This window comes from Cicer arietinum, chromosome 3 (assembly GCF_000331145.2).
Source record: "Cicer arietinum cultivar CDC Frontier isolate Library 1 chromosome 3, Cicar.CDCFrontier_v2.0, whole genome shotgun sequence".
Classification (NCBI taxonomy): Eukaryota; Viridiplantae; Streptophyta; class Magnoliopsida; order Fabales; family Fabaceae; genus Cicer; species Cicer arietinum.
The window spans coordinates 35,554,836-35,565,789 of record NC_021162.2 but is presented as its reverse complement, the minus strand read 5'-3'; positions in this window follow the sequence as shown (position 1 = coordinate 35,565,789).

The window sequence follows — 10,954 nt, the reverse complement described above, 5'->3', positions numbered from 1 at the left end:
TCGAGGTGCCACCTATCACGGGTCAGCACGATTTACTAAAAGAAAAAGCGTAAATCATAAACGTACCGCCTATCACAGGCCAAAGTACTATTTACCGAGGTGCCACCTATCACGGGTCACTTTTAACTTAAACGATTTTCCAAAACAACATTAAGTAAGCAAGACATTAAGAGATTCCCCATTCTTAATACTCATTTAACTTAAACAATTTTCCAAAACAACATTAAGTAAACAAGACATTAAGAGATTCCCCATTCTTAATTAAGAACACGTCAAATACGACGAACACAAATCAACACAATCCACCACTCAAACACAACAAGTTTCATTTACTCAAAATCATACATAAATGAGTTTAAATTCATTTTCCACGAAACATTCATCAATATAACCAAAACCTAACTCTAAGATTTTACCCATAAAGCCTTAGATTCATTTTCCGGTAAAAATCTCCGCTCGCAACGTCGCCTCCAAGTTGGTTCCCTTGCACCGTCGCGTGGTAGTGAGCAACTTTCCCTTTATCTCTTCGCGAAACGAAGCTTAGATCTAGATGAAACGGGGAGGTTTGTGTTTTACGGTTTTGAAATCCCTAACACTGTTTTTCTTCGTTTTCAAATCAAACAAGAAGAGTGAAGTTGAGAAATCCTTGTCTTATCACCCACCCAGCCTTGGGTTTCAATTCTCGAACTTAAAGGAAGCAAAGAAAAACGAAAATGGAGGAGGGAGGGATTTTGAGCGCGCGAGACAGGGAGAGGAAAATGCTTTTCAGTTTTCTTTTTGTTTTCCTTTCTTCCTTTTTCCTTCCTTTCTATTTCCTTTTCTTTCTTCTCTTTCCTTCCTTTTTCCTTTCCCTCCAAACATATATCCATTATATATATTAATTATAATTAACAAATATCTCAAAATATCTAGATATTTATTAAAATTACCATTTCACCCATAAGGCATTAAATTATTCGTAAAAGATTCACCGCAGTTAATTTAATTTATTCATCGACGAGTAATTCTAATCGGCATCAAAATATCCTTTTGATCATATAAACTCCAAAATATTAATAACTTGGGCTAAAAAGCCTCCGAGCCAATATCCAAAATACATAAAGTATACTTTAAAATTATGGGTCTTACATCCTCCTCTCTTGAATCTAACCTTAACCATATCGCTCTGAATCCGTTGTCCAAGCTAATCCCACTTCTCTACAAATGTTCAAGTCCAAACCTTTGTGAAGTTCCACCTCACTTGAGAAAATCTACGATCAGGCCTACTGAAGCCAAAAGGCGTTCCATGCATGTCTTGGCTGGATTCAGAACGTAAAAAGTTAAACACACCAAACCCATAGTGTTTGTCATTTTTGATAGTGAGGATTATGAATCTGATGTTCCAAAAAACCTTCAAACCCTCAAAACCATATAAATCTTCCCTTCCAACTGAACCCTCTCAATCAACACCACCTAACTAAAAAAGAAAGTTCATTAACAAGATATATCCATCAACAAAAACTTCCCAACCTTCTCCCACAAAAACCACCTTAAAACAACAAACCCTAAAGGTCAAAACCACCCTCACACCATCTCAGTTTTTGGCCCAAAACAAACTGAAAACCCCTAACGAGGCAAAATTACAGCTCCAAAACAAAAACCTAGAGAAAATTCTCCACCCAAGCCAGCATCTCCATAACGTTCTCCATTTGCCTCCCCATTACGTTCTGCAACAAATACTCACAATCCAGAAAGTTCTCCCACAGTCTGCCACCCCACCAAATTTGGCCTCAAACTTCGCTTCCCTCCACTTATTCCTTCAACATTACAAAAAATATACCAAGAGAAATGGGTTGAGAGACCCATTGGCATTGGCAAGGTATTCTTACTAGAAAATCTGAAGCTTGAAGGGACATCCATTCAGCATCACACTAACTCTTTAGGATGCACCTCATTCCTTCAAACTTCTAACTACTACTACCCTGATGTGGTACAAGATTTTTACTATAAAGCCCAAACCTATGCAGACAAGTCTCTTCTTTTCTCAAACATCAAGGGCATTGACATCAAGCTAACTCCTGATATCCTTGGCTCAGTCGTTAACCTCCCTATTGATGGCCCCTCAGTATTTGGGAATAATTGGTATTTCGTTTTGAAACTAAACAGGAAAGAAGTTATGTCTGATATCTTTCAATCAGACTTCAAGAACTACCTCTCAATCTCCCTCAAACCTTTTTGTAAGGTGTTAACAACATTAGTCAACACTCAATCCTTCCACACTATGGAAACCATGAGTATGTATCTGACAACGATGCAGTCATCATTTACCACCTCCTTCACTGCTCCAGACTTAATTTGCCTTACATAATTATGTAGAATATGATTGATGCAACATATAAAAACTATAAGAAGAACATTATCCCTGACGACATGCCTTCATTTTCCCCCAAAGAACTAGCTCTTCCATTTTTTGGATCAGCCAATTTTTGGTATTTCCAGACACACCTGGCCTCTCTATTAATCTCCCCAAATCACCCTCTGATCCTCTTCCTCTAGTGGACACTTCACTTGCCACCATTTCTTCATTTTGCACAACAACCGCCCCCAACAACCGCCCCCATACCAAATGGTTGAGAAGGATACATCCAATATTGCCATCTTAGATGATCTTGAGACAATGATGGCAAGACAAGCTTATCAAGATAAGGAATCTGCCCTTCTCAAAGAATGGATGGCCACGTAGCTTGCACCAAAGCTTGGAATTAATCCTCCTCCCTTTGTCCAGCCTATTCCTAATCCCTTGCGGTCGTCTTCATCAAAAGACTCTTCTCCATCTTTCTCTGTTTGAAGAAATTTCTAGGGTCTTTTACTTCTCCCATTCCTTTTTTTCCTTGACAAAGGGGATAATTAGTTTAGATTTTATATCGCTTTTAGTATTCTGATATGTAAAGAAGTCTTTTTGTAAATTGAACTTTTGTATGTTTTTTTTTGTTGAACCTTATGTATAATCATTTCCCATGCATAAATGAAATTATTTATTTTGGTTCAAAATTTGTAGCATATTATGAGGGGGAGTTTTTAAGCTCTCTATGATTAAAATTAGAATCAAAATTAAAATTAACATGTTTGTCATCATAAAAAAGAAGGAGATTGTTAAGACAAAATCTCGATTAATTTTTTGATGTAAACAAACAAAGGTTAATTAAAGACTCTAATTATGATTCTAAATTGTGTTAATTTAACATGTGTTTTTTAGTGTGATAATCCAAGATAGGTAGTAAACAATGCAAGCAAAATCAGTTTAAGGAAAAAGCAAAAAGTGAACAACCAGAACCAACAACGTTCTTGACAAGATTCTAGAAAATCAAGAACGTTCTCCACGTTTTTTTAATTTTATCAAGAAAGTTTAAATCATCTGTTAATGCAAGGAAAGCTCTTGCAATTTACAAATGCATTTCCAATACTCGACAAGGAATGTACAGCTCTCACATTAGCAAAAGAAACACGCCAAAAAATCAAAGAATAAAAGGCATGACTCAAAGCAAAAATGACAAAGATCATTCTCTATGTTCAAGAACGATCATTCTCCAGCTTCTTGAAACTTCAGCATGATTTTGAGACATCTATACTCTTGATAAAGCAACCTTCAAACACTGTCCATAGAAGATGAAAAAGAAAGCATCAGATCTGGAAGTTTTGTAGAAGACAAAAAATAAAAATGAAGAATGTTCAGTCAATAACATATTTGGTTTGAAATCTGACTTTTTTCCACAATCTAACACATAACAACTGGACCCTTTTCAACGGTCATATTAGTTGTCATGAAACTCCAAGCTCAAGGAAAAATCAGAACTTCAAGTGCTAAGAAATTTATCACTTACTTACATTCATACACTCGAAAGCCTCTCATCCACCAAAAGAATCAGTGTTATTCATATTCAACTCTCTTGTTATTATTTTACTAAATCTTTTGTAAAGAATCTAACCTCAAACAAGTGTTGAGATTACTCAGATTCTGCCAAATACTTTAAATCATTATTGTATAAACTCAAGACTGTAAGTGTTGATTATAGTTTGTAGAAAATACTTTTATGGTTAAAAAGTGAAGAGTAAAATCCTCTCTAAAGATTGATAGGTGACCTGATTGAATCCCTTTCTGGGTGGAAAGGAATTCTCTTGTAACAAATCAAGGTTGATATGAATTAATTGTGTAAAATCAAGAACGTTCTTTGTTTGAACACTTAGTGGAAAATCTCACATTTCTGAGAACTGGATGTAGTCTGGACTGGACAAAGCCCGAGTTAGGTGAACCAGAATATTGCATTACTAAAGTTTTACTAATATTTTATAATAAAGTAATTAAAGTAATTAATCTTTTAAAATACAATAATAACCAAAACTATCATATTCACAATATTAACTACAATTATTACTATAATATTTTATAAAATAATACATAAAAATACTACCATCTTTATAGAATAGTTAAAACAATAAAATAATTAAATATCACATTAATAATTTATATTGATTACTAAATCACAATAAATACGTACAAAATCATCATATCATTAAAAATATTTAAAAAAAAAATTAATCACAAAATTACTAATATCTTAATACAATTATTTATTAAAAAAAATAAAATAAGAAATTGTCTTAAACAATTAAAATATAACTATGCACGCATTTATCATTTAGTCAAATGCACACGAAAATATCTCCAAAAATATCTAATACAAATCTACATGTAAACACACTCAAAATGTTATTCTCTAAAACACTTTTGCTAAAATATTATTATTTTTTTGAAAAATAAATTAAATAACTAAATATAATATTTATAATTTATATTACTCATTAAATCAAATATATATTAAGAAACTCACACATATAAGGAAAATTAATCAACATATATTCTAAAATAATTTTAACACCAAATTAGATTCTTTAAAATCCTATTAAATTAATAAAATAGTTGATTATAAAATTTGGGATGTAACATATATGCCATGACATGCTCAAGTATTATCAAAATTAAATATTCTCATACAACCCACTAAAAGCATTTCATATGCTTGAAAAGTCACTTATACAAAATCATTTATTGTTTGAAAAATCACTAAGATCATACATCACACGTTCTTATCATAAAAATGATATTCATAAATAGTTATCATAAAAATCCAAGTTTTCACCACTCATATAATGAAAAACATACCTTCATAAAGAATTAATCATAAAAATAAAAAATTTCATCTCATACATCATAAAAGTTTAAACTTTCAGTACCTACAACATAAAAACATAATGTTTCTTCACATATATACACATTTGCATAAATGAAATCACACAATGCCTTAAAAAAAGTTTATAATCCACATTTTAATCCTACAAAGCACTAACTTGTAGTATTAATTAAATTATTACTAAATAGGACTACCTCTATACGTTGCGAACCCGAGATGAATTGTTGATAAATACGATTTTCCGTTTATCTCACATTATAATATACTTATGAATTTAAAGCTTTCTCACCCCTTACCTTAGTTGAACTCCTTCTCATTTAATCCAAGTCCACAAGCAAAAAATCTTTCGTTTCTTTGACTCCTTGTCCTCCAACCGGTCCAACTTGATAATTTATGGTTAAAGGTCAACAATAAAATGAAAGAATACACTCTAAAAGGCCAGTTTATGGTTCACATGGTCACTCTAGCATTGGTTTAACTCAAACTAGAATTACGGTGAAGAAGAATGGTGCCAAATAGCTGGTTTCATCAATAGAGAAGTTGAAGATTTATAAATAAATTGGGATGGCTAAAAATTTGAAAAATTTTGTTAAAATTTCTAACTTAATGAGGGTAACAACATGTTGAAAATTGAACAAACATGAAAAAAGTTTTTCTGGAAAGTCATCGATCCAATTTTGTGTTCACTATGCAGTTTGGTGTTTCTTCCTCTTCTATTCGATAGTAGTGTATAAAGGTGCCAAACGCGAAAGGGGGGTTGAATTGTGTTTGTCTAAGTTAATTATTTTCCCTTTTTAATTCTAATTATGGTTCTTGTTTTGTGACTTAACAAAACTGAAATAAAACAGAAGCAACAACATAATGATAATGCAGAAGTAAAATCAAAATACTAGATTTTATCCTGGTTCACCACCAACTTGGTAGCTACGTTCAGTCGCCTGATACATAAGGATTTATCCACTAATTTAAAACCTTGAATTACACAACACCTGATCCTACAAGTCAGCCTTCTCAAAATAACTTGAACCTACAGACTTTTTGAGGAAAATAGCACATTGACCTTACATGTTAAGTCTCCATAACACAACCTGAAAACGACGAATTACTTGAGGCGCACCAAAGTCACTATCGGACTGGGTTACCAAAATTTGGAACTTTTTCTGTTTTACTTCTCCTAAGTAGATTGGTACAATGATTTTTCACACACGGGTTACAACCCTTAATCACTAAAAGATGTAACTTTGAACTAGTGGCTATGTAGAAACTTAAACCTTTGAATTATAAGTACATAGAAAATATGAGTTCTAAGATGTTTAGCATTGTTGGTTTCATCCTTTATAATTCAACCTTGAACCACTTTTTATAGTTGAATTTAGGGTTCGTGAATTTGTTGTTGAGTTTCTAAATTGTATCTCAAATTCACCTTGGTCAACAAAGATTTCCTTCAATTATAAATCTGAAAGAATGTTTTGATAATGTGACCATTAGGCAATTTCTTGTTTCCAAATTGGATCACTTCGAACATTGCTATCATATCGAATCTGGATTTTGTTTGAAAACCCTTCATGAGAATCTTCCTACATACGCTTGATAGATTGCAGAAGAAATGGATTCAGACATGAGCTTTGACTTCCAGGAATTCTGATTCGGCTAAGTGAAATTTATCTTTTATTAGAGTCGTTGACTTTCCATAGAGGCATTGACTTTTGTTCATGAGAGTATGACTTGATTGCTGGAGTTAGATTTTGTATACTTTACTTCCTTAATAGTCAAAGGCAGAGGCAACTGCATGACTAGAATTAGTGACTTGGGAAAATAACCTTGTTGCATTATTAGAGTTATTGCAAATTCAGAGGCAACATATTGGAGCGTGTTGCAATTGTTTAGACGAGCGGAATATGAGCTTTAATTATTAATCTTGGACATTAGCTTCAAAGTTTATAATTGTGACACCCTAAACACCAAATTAATATATATAATAATTTCTATCATATTTCTATAAAATTTGCAGCGGATAAATCAAAATCTATTTCTAAGAAAAGTAAAAAACTTTTATTTTTAATTTAGGATATCACGTTTCTCAAAATTCAAAAGGAACACTTTAAACTTCTTTAATCCTATAAAATAGTGCAATCTCAATAAGTTTGATTTAATTATAATTACTTGATTTAATTCTAAAAACTTACTAGTACTTATAAGATTTTCATACAAAAAGTCGTATCAAATTAAATAAATAAAATATAAGTTACAACCCTTATTCCCGGTATCACCTATAAGAGCGGGGTTCCTCCCAAACTTCAACTTCAAGATTCATTAACCTGTAACAATTGCGATTTCGCAAATGCAGGGCCAAGCCAGTCAAACACAAACAACGAAGGAGGTGAGTTTTAAAATCATGTTAATAGTATAATATAAGTAAGAAGGACACACATTTGATCATAAATAAACCATGTCACCAAACAAACATTATTCAAGGAAAACATCACATAATGAAGTCAAATTCAAAATCAAGGAAAATCAATACATTTCACTATAACATCAAATCATCTCATAAATTAGTATCGCACACAATACATATTAATCACAACAAAACAATCACACAAAAAACGCAATGCTATGCATGAGCTTAGACTCTACTTCACAATGTGGTACCATTCTAACTCTGAAGTACTTGGTTAGGAGGCTTGATACTATGCCACCATCCTGGTGGAAGGACAATTCAAATTGGCCATGTCCTCATAGATCCCCTCAACTCAACCCGAGAGACATATACGTGAAAGTCGGGGTAAACGTGCGTTGCATGGTAGCTCCCGACATTTGGAGTGCTACCTCCAAGTCACCTAGGAATTCCCCACCCGAATACCTCCAAGGTCTAACAATCTTCCCTTAAGGCTCAATAGTAGACCACCGCGATCAGGCTCATTCAGTTGTACTTCCCCGGAATCACTAGGCTTGTCAGGCCCTACATATATGATGACAAAATAATATTCACTTCACAAATTCACAATATTTATTTTCTCCCCTCGTTGGCCTTTGATACTCCATTAAGACCGTCATCTCAAACACAAATTGGAATCAAAAAAATTTTCACCAACTATGGGGTTACTTCAATATTCTCATCACAAATTCACAATATCACTATCATTAATCATATATCATCACATAAACTCATCACAATTTTATAGAATCACTATCATCAATCAAACATCATCATTATTATCACATAAACTTATCACAAATTTATATCATAAATCACACATCATCATCGAATAAACTTACATTATATACTGCATTCACATAAACTCATTAATCAAACATATGCACCAAATTCATTTGAAATCAAATATCACAATAGTATCAAATATCACAATAATGTTAAATATCTCAATAATATCAAATATCACATATGTAACGAAATTAAATCAGTCAACACTTTATAAATATTTCTATTCCAAATTTTAATCTCATGATTTCCATTTTGCTTATTAATTAATTTATCACTTAAAGGGCTACTGCCGTACGTAACGAGCCCCAAATGAATCATTAGGAAATACGGTTTTCCTGTTCATCTCACAATATATTATACTCATGAATTCAAACGCTCCCTCGCCCCTTACCTTATTTAGACGATTTCTCAAACACAGAAATCAATGGAAATTTTCAACAGCAACTGTCGATCGACAACGTACAGCGAGCGAATCCGAATAAACGACGAGTTCACAAAATCGTTGAGACTTGACGGATAAATTATTCTGAGCTTAAAAATAAATTTTAAATAATTAATAATAATGTTAGGAACAAAACTGGAGTCAAAACAACGAGAAAAACTGCAGAAAAAGTCTTACCGATTCGTTAGAGCGTTGGAAGGGTCTGACGTCAACTTCACCAAAAAATACAAATGAGTAGTGCTTCTTGAATGTTTCGATGAAAGGAATCCAAAAATGATACCAGTTTTTTGAGACAACAAATATGGTGATTGGAATCGGCCAAAAACAGCTCGCCTAAGGAAAGAAACACAACTTTTTCGGATTTAACGGAGCCACGATCGTTAAAATTGATGCCAAAAATGGATTCAGTGGTCAATTTTGTGTGGGATAGAGGTTGAGATCGTTTCAAAACGACAAGGAATTGGGGGGAGTGAATTTGAGAGAAAAAGGGTTTTAGCGTGTCAGATATTTGCTTTTTATTTTTTTTTTAATTGCAGAAGGAGGGGTGCAGATTGCAGATGTACAAGTACAAGAGTAAATTTGTAAGGCCCAACACAGTAGTCAAGTATGAGGCAGAAATAGAGGTGTAATTAGTAACTCGCATGTGTAGAAAAGAAAGGTCCCATCAATAATAGCCCAAATTAATATACAGAAGTAGAAAATAGGGGTGTAAACAGTTGTCCGGTCCAAAATTCATTTTCTAGCATTAATAAAAACCCTTAATAAATAAATAATTTATTTTACTTTATAGAAACTTTTCTCTAAAATACTCATTTTAACAAAATATTATTTATCCTTAACATAGATAAACTAAAACCATCATATTCAAAATAATACATATAATTATTACTATAACATTTTTCAAAATAATCACATAAAAATACATCATCTTTATAAAATAGTCGAAATGATAAAATAAATAAATATAACATCAACAATTTATATTACTTACTAAATCAAAATAAATATGTATAAAATACTCATACGATACCAACTATATAAAAATAAAGAAAATCAATATTAAAATTACTAATATATCAAGATAATTATTAATAAAATAAATAATTAAAATAACATATATTTATAAATAATTAAATATAATTATATGCACACTTAACATCAGTCAAACATACAAGAAAATATCACATTAACTACAAACACATGTATACATGTAGAGTCACCTAAAATCTTATTCTTTAAAATATTTACACTAAAATACTATTATTTATAGAAAAATATATAAAATAATAAAATATAATATTTATTATTTATATCACTTATTTAGTCAAATATATACAAAATTAGCATATCATTGAAACCACGCATATAATGAAAGTTAGTCACAAGATTTATCCACATATATTCTAAAGTAGTTTTAACACCAAATTAATTATCTAAAATCTTATTTCATGAAGAAAATGTTTATTATAAAATTTGGAGTGTTACAATTCTCTCCTTGTTAAAATTTCGTCCTCGAAATTTATGGTGAACAACAAGCGAACTAATACCTAACTAAATCCCCTCAAGATTCAAACTTAGTACCCAAAGATATAATAAACATACATAAGGCATTCACTAGTCATTTAAGCACAATATGTCAAAAATCAATTAGCTTAGCATGATAGGCTAAAATGACAAAATAAATCAATTAAACACATAACATTTATCATTCAATTATGAAATAAATTGCCTATCATATTTATCATTCAATTATGAAATAAATTGCCTATCACATTTATCATTCGATTATGAAATAAAATACCGTAGATTTACTCAATGTAATTTACATATAAAACATAACATATAGATTTTGTCAATAATAACATACTTCATTTAGTTTGGTTAAATGAACCACATTTCAAGTACGTTGTCAATTTCAACTATTTCTTTCAAACCAAATATTACTAGTTTTACTCCTTAAAATAAAGTCTAAATCATATCACCAAACACTCAACAAATTTAACTTAGGTCTGACGAAGAGAACAATTTTTAAAATATTAAACACATCTAAAACTTAAT